Source organism: Carassius auratus, chromosome 28 (assembly GCF_003368295.1).
Source record: "Carassius auratus strain Wakin chromosome 28, ASM336829v1, whole genome shotgun sequence".
In the NCBI taxonomy this organism is placed as follows: Eukaryota; Metazoa; Chordata; class Actinopteri; order Cypriniformes; family Cyprinidae; genus Carassius; species Carassius auratus.
In genome coordinates this window covers 3,916,509-3,930,994 of record NC_039270.1, presented here as the reverse complement: position 1 = coordinate 3,930,994, position 14,486 = coordinate 3,916,509, and the positions used below count along the sequence as shown (strand labels likewise).

The 14,486-nt window shown below is 38.0% G+C and overlaps 1 protein-coding gene and 1 long non-coding RNA gene across 8 annotated transcripts in view; one reads left to right on the top strand and one right to left on the bottom strand.

Moving 5' to 3' along the window:
* The window catches only part of LOC113047434 (zinc finger protein 271-like), a 56,746-nt gene that overhangs the window by 16,605 nt on the left and 25,655 nt on the right, over window positions 1–14,486 (top strand). The gene's annotated exons all lie outside the window — the stretch shown is intronic.
* Window positions 11,859–14,266, bottom strand: LOC113047518 (uncharacterized). Of its 3 annotated transcripts, none has more exons than XR_003276275.1 (5): window positions 13,832–14,266; window positions 13,377–13,746; window positions 12,920–13,198; window positions 12,644–12,716; window positions 11,859–12,385 (listed from the first exon to the last, which is right to left on the bottom strand). It is a non-coding gene; the product is annotated as an uncharacterized LOC113047518 (long non-coding RNA). The 3 variants fall into 3 exon arrangements; XR_003276276.1 differs by lacking the exon at window positions 11,859–12,385 and adding an exon at window positions 12,395–12,530; XR_003276274.1 differs by lacking the exon at window positions 11,859–12,385 and having other exon boundaries at window positions 12,550–12,716.

The window sequence follows — 14,486 nt, the reverse complement described above, 5'->3', positions numbered from 1 at the left end:
ATAACCTCCAACTCTACTTCACTTTTATTTACTGCACTTCTTGCCATTTCATCTGCCTCTTCATTTCCCTGAACACCAATGTGAGCAGGTACCCAAATAAATCCAACTGTACTCCCCATTTTATTAACTCTATTAAGTGTTACTAAGACTTCTACAACTAAATCTGCCCTGGCTTCACTTTTCCTTCCCTTTAATGCCATTAAAGCAGCACTTGAGTCTGAACAAATTATTCTTTTCCCTGGTCCATTTTCCTCCACCCACTCCAAGGCCAATAAAATAGCCACCAGCTCTGCAGTAATGGCTGACATACTATCTGTTAACCGCTTTCCATTCATTAACTTCAGCTGAGGAATACTTACTCCTATTGCGGTTTTCCTACTTCTTAACTTCATTGAACCATCCGTAAATATCTGCACATACTCGGGCCAGATTTTCTTTAAATGATTATAAACCATATCCACAGGATTACCTTCATATTTCTTTATTTGATCTAAAATACTTAGGTCCACTTTAGGGACTGGCAGTAACCATGGAGGTACTGGAGGCCAAATAATTACTGGCGCGATCATGATATCATTCACTCCTATATCCTGAGCTTCCTTACCTATTGACATCTTCCCACACTCTTTTTTATTTCCATCCCTTTTCTGGAGTTCCCAGTGTTCCTCTAATAAAATCCTAGCCGGGTTAGAACAATTATGACTTCGTAGCTTTGTCCAATAAAACAGAAACAATTTATTCCGTCTGAGCTCTAATGTAGTCTCCCCCATTTCAATTAACAAAGCATTAAGTGGAGTAGATCTCATTATGTGAATCCCTCATCAGCGACAGAGATAGATAAACTGTACATGTGGCAAGAGGTGCAAATAACAATTGTAGGAGAAGCCATTACTCACCGTGCTTGATGAAATATTCTTACTGCGGTTGTTTGATGAACTTGTGGAAAACTGCAGCGTGAGAGAGGAGAGGAGAGGAGAAAAGAAAAGAAAACGCTAATGACAAGCTAACGAGTGCTAACGCTTTGCAGGTGTGCTGCAGTCACGGAAGAGTGAACGATCAAAGTTAATCTGATAAGATTGATCGGTAATATCAGAAATATGGTGTGAATTAAGTTATATTTTACAATTAAAAAAACAAACAAACAGACAGTGATAGTAAGAAAGATTATAGAGAAAAAATATAAACTAAAAACAGCTACATGGAGCTATGATTAGCTACAGAAGGCCAACAGGAAGTAGAGAGTATTAGTCAGATATTTGATTGAAAATGGAAATTTTCCAATGGAAAATGGAAATTAAGATAAATGAAAACACATGATAATGATAAGATGTAACCTTATGAAAGAATTAACAAAATCCAAAATATTAAACAGGTTTACCGTGTCTAAACTACAGCCTTGTGTTATGTGTCCACCAGGAACTCAAACAGTTGAATGAAAGGTAATGTGAATTACAAAATTGCTATTTTTGCAGTGTCTAACATCAGATTCTGTGATGAAGAGAATAAAGAGGATTTTGCTTGATCCCCTCCAATTTTACAAGAAGCTGTGTGACCTAATTCAAAGCAATAACTTTATGATAAAGATATTTTTATTTAATGCTTGAAGAAATGTAAAATCCAAAATTATATTAATGCACAGAGTTAATCCTTTTTCATCTTACATATGATTGCTATTTTTTTTTTATTAATTAAACAGTAGATAAAACAAGCTATGTTTTTATAATAATGATTAGGCATCCAGGCAGATAATTTAAGTAATTTTCAGTTATTTCGGTGGAAACGCGGCATTTGTTATCCATCATGATAAATCGTTATTTTAAGCTTGAAGCTGATGCATTATCATAATGGCTTGCCTGTGAGATGATTTTACAGATATGTGTGTGCGTCCTCAGTGCAAAAAACACATTTACATATCATTATCTGTAGATGTCACAAATTCACGCAAGCCTCTCATGTGTTTTTAGTCCCCTGAATCTCTTGTCACAGTGTGAACACAAAGTTTCTCTCCAGTGTGGATCCTCTCATGTGTTTTCAGATGTGTCGAATCACTGAATCTACCCAGCTGGCAACGTTGAAACAACATCAGGTACCATGGTTGAATCAACGTTGAATTACCTTTCGATTTTGCAAATTGGATCAACGTTGAAATCACGACGTGGATTCACCGTTGAAATCGCAACGCTGTTTCACCGTCTTACCTGCATTATGGGTGAATTAGGGTCGTGCTGCAGACCTGGGATGAAAGCTGAATGAGGTGTTGATTTTTAAAAGTTAATCAGCGTTGATAACACGACGTTGTTTCCCCGTCGTACCTTGCACCGTGTATAAATACACCTAGATCCTAGTTTGCATTTAGATCAACACGGTACATGCAAGGCTAAAAATCTAATGACTAGCAGCAATGGCTTTACAATCAACTTCAATAAACTACCACATGCTCAAAATTGTCAAACAGCAGTTTAATTTTGGAAACACACAATATGACTTGTTATGTGCTGCTATCTTCTGGGCCTGCAGGCTGTCAGTGTTGTCTGCTGCCTTTTCTACTCTCTCCCTTCCACGCTCATGGGTTTGGTACTCTGTTTAAGTTGTTTCTGCAACTTGGATGGATGATACTTAGCTTCCATTACAAATAGGTCATTGCCCTGCACCTTGCGATAAAGAGCCTCTTTCTTTAATTCCTGTGCCCTTGGTTCATTAACTTTTTAGCCTGGTTCCTTGTGTTTCCAACTCTGAAACTTTGTAAGCTCTTCAGTCTTGCCCTTGAACTTGGATTTTGCTTTGTCACAGAAAACACTGATTGTGAAACAAGAAGGAACATCTTCTTGGAGCTCCTTCAGATTGAAATAACAGTGATTTGACATGGAGGAGAGAGTCCCTTTTCAATGATAATGATTCACCAGATGTAGAAGCCTTTGACACTTGTAAACTATCTACACTCACCTAAAGGATTATTAGGTTCACCTGTTCAATTTCTCATTAATGCAATTATCTAATCAACTAATCAGTTGCTTCAATGTATTTATGGGTGTGGTCCTGGTCAAGACAATCTCCTGAACTCCAAACTGAACGTCTGAATAGGAAAGAAAGGTGATTTAAGCAATTTTGAGCATGGCATGGTTGTTGGTGCCAGACAGGCCGGTCTAAATATTTCACAATCTGCTCAGTTACTTGGATTTTCATGGGCAACCATTTCTAGGGTTTACAAAGAATGGTGTGAAAAGGGAAAAACATCCTGTATGTGGCAGTCCTGTGGATGAAAATGCAATGTTGATGCTAGAGGTCAGAGGAAAATGGGCCAACTGATTCAAGCTGATAGAAGAGCAACTTTGACTGAAATAACCACTCGTTACAACCGAGGTATGCAGCAAAGCATTTGTGAAGCCACAGCATGCACAACCTTGAGGCGGATGGGCTACAACAGCAGAAGACCCCACCGGGTACCACTCATCTCCACTACAAATAGGAAAAAGAGACTACAATTTGCATGAGCTCACCAAAATTGGACCGTTGAAGACTGGAAAAAGGTTGCCTGGTCTGATGAGTCTCGATTTCTGTTGAGACATTCAGATTGTAGAGTCAGAATTTGGTGTAAACCGAATGAGAACATGGATCCATCATGCCTTGTTACCACTAGGCTGGCTGGTGGTGGTGGTGTAATAGTGTGGGGGGATGTTTTCTTGGCACACTTTTTAGGTCCCTTAGTGCTAATTGGGCATTGTTTAAATGCCACGGCCTACTTGAGCATTGTTTCTGACCATGTCCATCCCTTTATGACCACCATGTACCCATCCTCCGATGGCTACTTCCAGCAGGATAATGCACCATGTCACAAAGCTCGAATCATTTCAAATTGGTTTCTTGAACATGACAATGAGTTCACTGTACTAAAATGGCCCCCACAGTCACCAGATCTCAACCCAATAGAGCATCTTTGGAATGTGGTGGAACGGGAGCTTTGTTCCCTGGATGTGCATCCCACAAATCTCCATCAACTGCAAGATGCTATCCTATCAATATGGGCCAACATTTCTAAAGAATGCTTTCAGCACCTTGTTGAATCAATGCCACGTATAATTAAGGCAGTTTTGAACGCGAAAATGGGGTCAAACACAGTGTTAATATCGTGTTCCTAATAATCCTTTAGGTGAGTGTATTTTCCCTGTAAAGCTTTTATAGCAGTATTGGTGATAGCCAATTGTATCCAAAGACAAGTTCTCAAATTTCAATGGAACCTGTTGACAAATATCCCTCATGTGGTATGGTGATCTGATGTCTTTACAGAGTCTCATATCTCATATACTGTGTAGATATGCTCACTTCTTGCTTGCCCTCCCCACCTGCATGTGTTGAGTGTTGTAAAATTACCATACTCAGAAAAGAGTTGAGACATGTAAAATACTTGTTAGGGAACGAATCCTCTTTGGAGGCACTTCAGCTGTGTTACAATGTTTAATTTTCCCCTTGGTAATGAAGGAGTGGATGCCGAGTTGCAATATCCTTCATACTGATATTCTGTATTTGTTTTCCTCAAGAGTAATGTCCACATATTATGTGTGTGTATCCAACCGTAATGATAAGACACTTGCCAGTGCTAGAAAGCCTTGAATTTTAGATAAGTTCTCTATGTATTTGTGTTAGTATCTTTCTGTACAGGGAGAAGCTCAGACAGTCCCAGGACAAACGATCAACTGCCAGTGTCCAGCATATCAGATATACGTCTTTGGTTCCAAAACCTAGATAAAACTCTCCAATCAGAATTTTGTTGACTCATGTATTGACGCAATTAGTATCCTCTGTCAGGGTATAACTGTGGTTGATTATGAGTTGTACGGGGGCGGCCTGCGAACTCCTTCGAGAGTGTTGAAGCTGACTTCTGCTGATGAAATTGCAAACTATTTTCTTCAAGTAAAATTATTATTATTAATTGAACTCATCTCTGACTCCTGGTCTTCATTGCGACATATCTGGTCCTTGGGTTTTAACTGTAAATTCCCCTACAGTAAGTATGTATGAAGTATTGAGCCTGAAAAAAAAAAAAAAAAAACTTTAGCTAGTAGATACCAACTAAGCTACCAACACTGCTAGTCAAGAATACAGATTTGATTTCCGAAAGCCTGTGATTATAGTAAAAACTGTTGAAAAATCACTTTAAGTTACGACTACAAAGGTATATCTTAATTATAGTTTCAAATACTTACTGAAATTTTTCCAAAAGAGAGAGCAGTGGGAGATGGCGATCTGCCGGTATGAACCGACGACCACCAACTTCAAAGCCCCAAAAATCTAAAACTTGCAGTTTATGCTCAGTCAGCTTTTTGGACCATATTGGATTTTTTTCTGTAGTTTTTTTTATTTATTTTATTTATTTAAGCTAATTTGCTTTGTTTTGTTAACTTCATAATTGTATAATTCATTGTAATATATTAAAATCCATTTCTGATACTAATACGTTCGTTTAATAATTCCTGAATAACTTTGTTCATAAAGAAATAAGCCATTTTTGTGTTTGATCAGTTACCTGTGTTGTCAGTGCGCAGCAGACACACCCACCAACACAATTTAAATATATCGCTTATCCTGTCCCAAAAGACCGTAAACACTGCAGATAACATCTGAAGTAAACATTACTTTATTACACATAACATAAAAACGAGTCCCGTTTGACTGATCAGCTTCTAATCGAGTTATTTTAGGACAGCGGTTTGAGGGCAATTCTTAGACTATGGGCACTTTCATGTCCTTTGATCATATTTTATAAAAAACATTTAATTTTGAAAAATTCACACTTGCCTAGTTAAATTTACAATGAAAGTACTTTAGGAACTTTTTACCAGTAGTCTGTAATTATTTTTTCACCTTTTTAAACATCATTATACATGCAAATATTGCTGTTTTGTGCTTGTCCCACATCCAGACTTCTGATCTTCAATAATGAAAAAGAAGTGTAAAAAAATGATTCATCCATTTTTTTTTATATGATTGAATAAAGTATTAGTAAAATAATCAAAACATAATTGAGGATTTTAAGGTCAGACTATGGAAGCATATGGGTAGCATTATTCAATTTGGGGTGTAATATGCAAAATGAAAATGCAATATGTAAAATGGCAATGCATTTCTGTATTTTCATTTACATTTTCCAATACATTTGTGCAACGTTTGGTGCAAAATGAAAATGAAAATTAAATTACATTACAGAATTTTCGTTTGCCATTTCCTACACCAGTTTTAATATGTAAAATGAATATTAATTTTAACGCTTTATAAGTTGCAAAATTAAAATGAAAATGTATTACAGAAATGATTAGATATGTCTAACATGTTCAAGCAAAAACTGTGGCAAAATGATCATTTAAATGCTATTTTTCTTAAATGCATTAACACTCACAGTCAAGACACTTGCGATTGCATTTTCATTCAATGAATGTAGCAAAATTCAATGTGCACATTGAAAATGCATTCCGAGCCGATCACGTCTCCGCCCCCTCCAGCCATGTCAATCACTGCGTGAACAAGGCGGGGCTTACAGAAGGTCAGAGACTCACATCTCAAGAAGATGATTCAAGTGAGAGAACATGGACAAGACAATGGTCCTTGTACGTTTTGATCATTTCGGTTTATGGCTTCAATATTTCATTCGCACTTGTGGGCGGAGCTGAAACGCTGCTTTCATCCTATTGGTCGATTCGCTCTGCTTTCAGCTCGGTCTTTTTATTCTTTCAGGCAAAATAAGAGTCAGTGTGAGTGAAGCACTGTAATGTCTGAAACCACCGCTCACTGTTAATTAGCATAATATTTGAATCAGATATAGCTGGGCACATAATTCGTGCTGCTGAGACCTGCAAATTATTTCTAGGTTGTAGTATTGTATGAATATTGTCCCACTGATAAATACAGTGCAAATAGTTCTGTCTCTTTGGATAAAAGTGAAGTGGAAATAAAAATCAATAATAGACTGAACAGTTCCATGTTTTAAGTCATAAGGCACTATGTGTGTGTGTGACATTAATAAATAATTGTAAATAATATAATATAGTTAAATTTCTAAATAAAAATAGTAAAATTAGCTCTATGCTGCTCAGTGCTCCTGTAGCCTACCTCAGAGCGCCCTCTCGCGGCTGTAGTCGGTAATGTTTTCTCTTGGTCCTGAATAAATGCGACTTATAGTCCAGTGTGACTTATATATGTTTTTTTCCTCGTCATGACGTATTTTTGGACTGATGCAACTAGTTAACATTATTATTATTATTTATTATGAGAGTAGGCTTAATGACACAGACTAGAACTTAAATGTTTCACCCAATTCAGCTCAGATCTTCAGACTCGTCCGACTCGTGTTGCTTGTATAACTGGCCAGACTTACCTTCCCAAAAAATCCTATTTCATTTTATTTCATAAATTTAACTATATTTATTTCCACTTCACTGTTATCCAAGGAGACAGAACTATTTGCACTGTATTTATCAGTGGGACAATATTCACACAGTAATTTAGCGGGTTCTCTTGCAGGTCTCAGCAGCACAAATTATGTGCCCAGCTACTATATCTGATTCAAATAGTATGCTAATTAACAGTGAGCGGTGGTTTCAGACATTACAGTGCTTCACTCGCACTGACTCTTATTCTGCCTTAAAGAATAAAAAGACCTAGCTGAAAGCGGAGCGATTCGACCAATCAGATGAAAGCAGCGTTTCAGCTCCGCCCACAAGTGCGAATGACATATTGAAGCCATAAACCGAAATGATCAAAACGTACACAGGCCACTGTCTTGTCCGTGTTCTCTCACTTGAGTCTCTTGACCTTCTGTAAGCCCCGCCTTGTTCACGCAGTGATTGACATGGCGCAAGGAGGCGGAGACGTGATTGGTTCGGAATGCATTTTCAATGTGCACATTGAATTTTGCTACATTCATTGCGGGACATTGAATGAAAATGCAATCGTAAGTGTCTTGACTGTGAGTGTTAATGCATTTAAGAAAAACAGCATTTAAATTATCATTTTGCCACAGTTTTTGCTTGAACGTGTTAGACATATCTAATCATATCTGTAATACATTTTAATTTTAATTTTGCAACTTATAAAGCGTTAAAATTAGTATTTATTTTACATATTAAAACTGGTGTATGAAATGGCAAATTAAACTTATGTAATTTAATTTTCATTTTGCACCAAACGTTGCACAAATGTATTGGAAAATGTAAATGTAAATACAGAAATGCATTGCCATTTTACATATTGCATTGTCATTTTGCATATTACATTCCAAATTGAATAATGCTACCCATATTCAGCCAACTATTAATGTGATTTTATATACAAAATGTAGTTGTCCCACAGTATTGCCGTCATTTCCACCACAATGCTGTAATGTCCTTTTAAAAAGTTTTTTTGAAAGATTGTTTGGGTAGTTTCTATGGATATTGACAATGACATCACAGCACATGTCTGACATGGAGGAGATTTTAAATTTCTTTAGCAACTTGGAGAAGAAAATTCAAGGTAAATATTGCTTGAAATGAAAATATTTTTATTGTATGTAATTTCCAAACATGGCGGAACATCAAATGAGTCTGTCAATAAATTGATTTTTTTAACACAAATATATTTATTTTGCATGCATGGAATGCTTGCTACCAATTCATAGCTAATCTGTAATACTAGCTTGGATTTTTTTACAAAATACTGTAGAATTGTCATTTCCACCACCGTCATTTCCACCACATTACCATCTTGGGTGGAAATGACATTAATGCTTACAAGGTGTAATTCATAGAATGAGTGGCTACATATGAATATTTTTTTATTGAAATGTACAACGCTTACGTTTTTATTCAAATATATATTTGTTGAAATTTCATTTTATCTATTTTTAAGATGCCGCAGAAGTCAACTGGAGAAAGGTCTCAGTGGTGCTGGGATCAATAGTTTTATTAGCCACTGAGAGATGATGTCATCTGGTACCAACCCATGGATATAATAGGCCTCATCCCTGAGCCCGTACAAGTGATAAAACGGCACAAGGAGATTATGGCCCAATCCCAATTCTATTTTATACCCCTTCCCTTATGGTTTAGTGATTTCTAATTATTGGGGGGATTAGTCCCCATCAATGTCTACGGCAGTTATTGCCCCTGATCAGACATATGCTGTGCCACTATCATGCAGTCTGTAATGATATGACCTTAGCAAATATTAGCAATTTTTTTGCAAACATTTCTTTGAGTAACATGATTGTTAATATGAACTCACAATTGAATGTAGCATAAATAAAATGATTATTCTTCATTATAATCTTTATTTATGCCAAAAAAGCTTACATTTATGTGTCTTTTGTTCGCTGTAGCAGCCATGTTGATGAGATAATTCATACCCCTTCGTTTGAAGTGTGGTCCCGAAAAATCTTCGTTTGAAGGGCTATCTGGCCCTTCCCCTTACCCCTACCCCTACCCCTCCAACCAAAAGAGAATCAAGACACCCCTACCCCTTCACGTGAACGTGCGTTAGCTGGGGTAGGAGAAAGGGGAAGGGCTAAGGGCAGGGATAGGCAACTCTGGTCCTGGAGGGCCACTGCAGATAGTGCTAGCTTCAGCCCTCATAAAAACTCACCTTGACTGTATCTATCTAGTAATCCAGAAAACACTAATTGCCTTGTTCAGGTGTGTTTAATTAGGGTTGGAGCTAAACTCTGCAGGACATTGGCCCTCCAGGACCGGAGTTCCCTATCCCTGGCTAAGGGGTAGAATTTGGATTGGGCCTAAGATGGAAGTTTGGAAAGAAATATGCAAGATTTGGATCACATCTCTCTCTCTCTCTCTCTCTCTCTCTCTCTCTCACACACACACACACACACACACACACACACACACACACACTCCCTCTCTCATAAACTCTTTAACACATACTACCTCACTTTCATGCACATTATCTCTCACACACATACAGTCTGGTCACCATAATTGCCATAATAAAGCCTCCATTTTACTCTCTCTCTCTCTCTCTCATACACGCACAGCCCTCGTGAACTAGGTGCTTTACAGTTCATGTTATATGATAATTTATATGTTATAGTTTAAGGTATCTTTTAAATGTTCTCTTCAGAACAGTGTTCATCTAAGAGACCGATTAGAATTGTACAATACCAAACTAACTCACATACAACGTGTGCATGCTCAAGATGCTTATTAGTTCATTTTACAATGCATTGACATGACTAATAGACGGTGGGCCGAGGGGAGATTTCGTGTTTTCAAATGATCTGTGGCGAGGGATAACCCGGTTTTTTAGATATAACCGATACGCTTTTCAACAAAGCAAATAAAAATTGTTGCCACTCAAACACTTTGCACATTACTATAATATCGGTAATTTTCTCCAGGTTATTTTCCCGGCGAATAGAGCAAGCAGCTACGCGCGGGGTCCGACCTGCATGACGTATTTGTTGCCTTCAGCCAATAGCGTGCGTGGAAAGTGTCGGTGATGCGTTTGTGAACGCACTGGCGCGCTTCGCGCCCAGGATTTAAGATTGTACTATTTAAGATAAGAACTATTTTACCTAATTTTGTTACATATTCAGTTTGACACAAAATAATAATGTAGAGGTTACGTTATACATTTATATTTGTTTTTATTTTATGTAAACACCTTTTGTCATACGATATCCTGTCATTTCTTTGTAATCTTTAATAAATACACCCTTCTGATTTAACACATTTGACATAATGGTATTGCTTGGAAACAGCGTCATGAAAAAAATGAGACAGACAATACTTTTTTTCCCGCCCATGTTTACTTACTTTAAAAAAAAAAACATGAAGTGCTGTATGCATATATTTGAGGGAAGTGGTGGACCCACCAAGTTGGGAGAAATTTATTAAATCAGTGTTTCTGTGGAAAGACCTTGAGGGCATAGAAAGTATCATTGCAGAAGAGGCAGTACAGGCATACAAGTTGCAAAGCCAGGAACCTACAAACCAGTTAGTCAAACCAGCTAACACTGGCTACCACAGGGAGTGCTACAGTCATTTCACAAATATAACAAAGATAAAACGAGCACAAAGGAGAAGAGAGAAGGCAGTATCAGTTGAAGAAACTGCAAAGGAAGGTTGGTATTATATTGTATAGACGGGCAGTGCAGTATTGGACATACAGTACAGGTCAAAAGTTTGGAAACAGTACTATTTTTCATGTTTTTTTTTTTTTTTTATGAGTTTCTTCCGCTCATCAAGCCTGCATTTACTTTATCTAAAATACAGAGAAAAAAAAATGTAAGATTGTGATTATATTATTACAATTAAAATAATTGATTTTCAATTTATTATACTTTAAATTATCATTTATTTTTGTGATGCAAAGCTGAATTTTTAGGATAATTATCACACAATCGTTTAGAAATCATTCTAATGATGTTTCATTATCAAAGTTGGAAACAGTTCTGCTTAATATTTTTTCAGAAAATGTGATACTTTTTTAGGATACTTTGAGGAATAAAAAGTAAAACAAAACAAAAAAACATAACTGCTACTGCTTTTTTTTTTAAATAAAAATATTTTGTAACAACAATATACACTACTGGACAGTAATTTTTTTTCTTTTTTAAATAAAATCAATACTTTTATTCAGCAAGGATATGTTAAATTGATAAAAAGTGATAGTAAATAATTTTTTTTAATCTTTTATTCATCAAATATATTAGACAGCAGAACTGTTTGCAACACTAAAAAAAAAATCAGAATATTAGAATCATTTCTAAATGATCATGTGATAGACTGGATGTCACATGTGACACTGAAGAATGGAGTAATGATGCCATTTTTATTTTTATTTAATCACTAATATAATAAAAATAAATAAAAAACACCCTGCAAAAATTAACCCTTCCTATTATGGCCTCATTAACATCAAGGACGGACACCTGAAAGCTGTGAAACAGGTTTATTACCCGTGTTAAGGGAACAGGTGGAACCAATATACCCTGCTGAAAGTTACAAACCATTTTTCTTTAATAGGTGATGTGGGGAAGGGTGCAGAACCTAAATCAATTGTTTTGCACTTTTAGTGGTAGAGGCAGAGGATGGGGAGGCAACTCCAGTTAAAACACGGGCTCTGAGATCTTACGCCTGTGATTCCTGCACGTCCAAGCGGGCCCCACACCTGCTTCCAGTACAATGCATTATATGCAAACATGAGAAGTACAAGGTTCAGTCACACAGCAGGAAAAGGGTAAAAGAAAAGCTAACAGTGTGAAACACTCCATGCCGGGAAATTGCTACTCGCCGCTGAAGAGAAAAGGGACGAGTCTCTCCTTCTCCAGATCCAAGACAGGGACTTGGTGGCTAGTGAAGCACGGTATCACTTCACTTGCTATCGAGATTATACCCGGTATCTGACCACACACAAAATTGAGAGAACAGAAACAAACATATATGAAAATGGATACAAGCACTTCTGCAAAACAGTCATTGAGGAGAAGCTGTTAAAACAACGCGAAGTACTTCGACTGTCAAAGCTGAATTTGCTTTTCAAAAAATCTGTGGAAGAAACAGAGGGAGTGAACATTGCAGCTTATAAGTCACACTCACTAAAGTCAAGACTTCACAAGTCTTATCCCTTCTTGAAGTTCCTGAAGGCATCCACAACCTACCTTGTATATGTGGACAATCTGTCAGCTGACGAGATTGTGCATGAAGTTGCCTTCTCCTCTGCTTCCTCCTCATCTGAAGAAAGTGAAGGAGAAATGACAAGTCAAGGAAATATAGAAAACGCCACCAACACCACGGATGATTCTCGGGAGTTATATCACGCAGCAATGAGACTTAAAGAAATAATTCAAAATACATCAAAAATATACCCAAAGCTACCATGCCCTCCAACAGCAAGTGATCTCACACTGGAAAATGGCATGAGTGTAGTGCCTCACCAACTTTTTAACTTCATTGCATGGATATCAGGAATGTCATCACAACCGTCAGATGAACGTGTTGATGTCACTTCAGGGGACAACAGAAAGATAGTGTCCACTTGTCAGGACATTATTACCCTGGCAACCAGAGGAAGGTGGCTCATGCCTAAACAGTGCTCACTTGCAATGGCAGTTCGGCATATGACTGGCTCTGCACAGCTTATAGGGCTGTTAAATGGTCTGGGTCACTGCTCATCTAATTCCCAGGTCCTTGAGCATGATACTGCCCTTGCTCATCTACAAATGGAGAGGGGAGAAATATACATCCCTGAAAAAATCAGTGATGAAGTGCCTGTGACTCTTGTCTGGGACAATAATGACTTTGGAGAGGAGACTCTTTCAGGTAAAGGGACAACACATAACACCAATGGTATAATAATTCAGAGGGCCATAAATAGTTATACAGCATCCTTACCAGACACATTACCCAGACAGAGAACACGAGAGCGGTCGGTTCATCCTCCTCCACTGAATCTTTCAACATACACAAGAGGAAAGCGGTCTGGTCCACAGAACTTTGCATTGAAGATTGATCTCCATCAGGACCAATACAGATATGCCCAAACTACCGGTAGAAGAATTGATGCTGCATTCTTTTTACTGAAAGTACCTGAGGCCCAGCACAAAATCCTTTCTGGATGGACAGGGTATAATATAATGTTGAAGGAAGACACAGTACTACCACCATCTACACATATTGGCTACCTCCCAGTGATTGACGCCAGTCCGACTGATCTCAACACTGTCCACACCATCCTGAGCCGCTCCATTGCCATTGCTGACAGCTTGAAACAAAAAGAAGTTGTTTTAGTTATGGATCAAGCCATATACGACAAGGCCCAAGAGATCCGTTGGCAAACAGATTCTTACTCTGAGAGAATCGTAGTGAGGATGGGAGAATTCCACACAGCAATGGCGTATCTGTCATGCATAGGAAAGTTGTATGGTGATGCAGGCTTTCAGGACATCTTGATTGAGTCTGACCTGGTGGCCACAGGCTCAATCAATGGAGTGATCTCCGGCCATCACTACAACAGGAGCATACGGGCTCACAAACTCCTGATGGAAGCACTCCAGAAACTGCGATGGTGGGCATACTTGGACACACTCACACAAGAACAAAATGCAGTTGCTTTAAAAGTGGCAACAGATCTGCAGGAGTGTTTTCCCTCTGAAGAGTTCAAGGGCATGCTAACATCAGACACATTTCAGCAGTTACTGCAAGGTTATGAAGAATTTGTGGTGAAAAACAACTGTAACCACACATTTGCATTTTGGAGCACATACCTTGACATGATGGAAGATTTGCTTGTTTTCATCAGGGCAACAAGAGAGGGGAACTGGGCTCTCCATTTGTCCACTGTGCAAAGTATGCTGCCCTGGTTTTTTGCCTGTGACAAAGTAAATTATGCAAGGTATTTGACGGCATATTGGGCTGAAATGACCAACCTGGAAGACACACACCCTTCAGCACACCAGCAGCTTCTTTCAGGTGACTTTGTGGCACAAAGACATCAAAGTCATG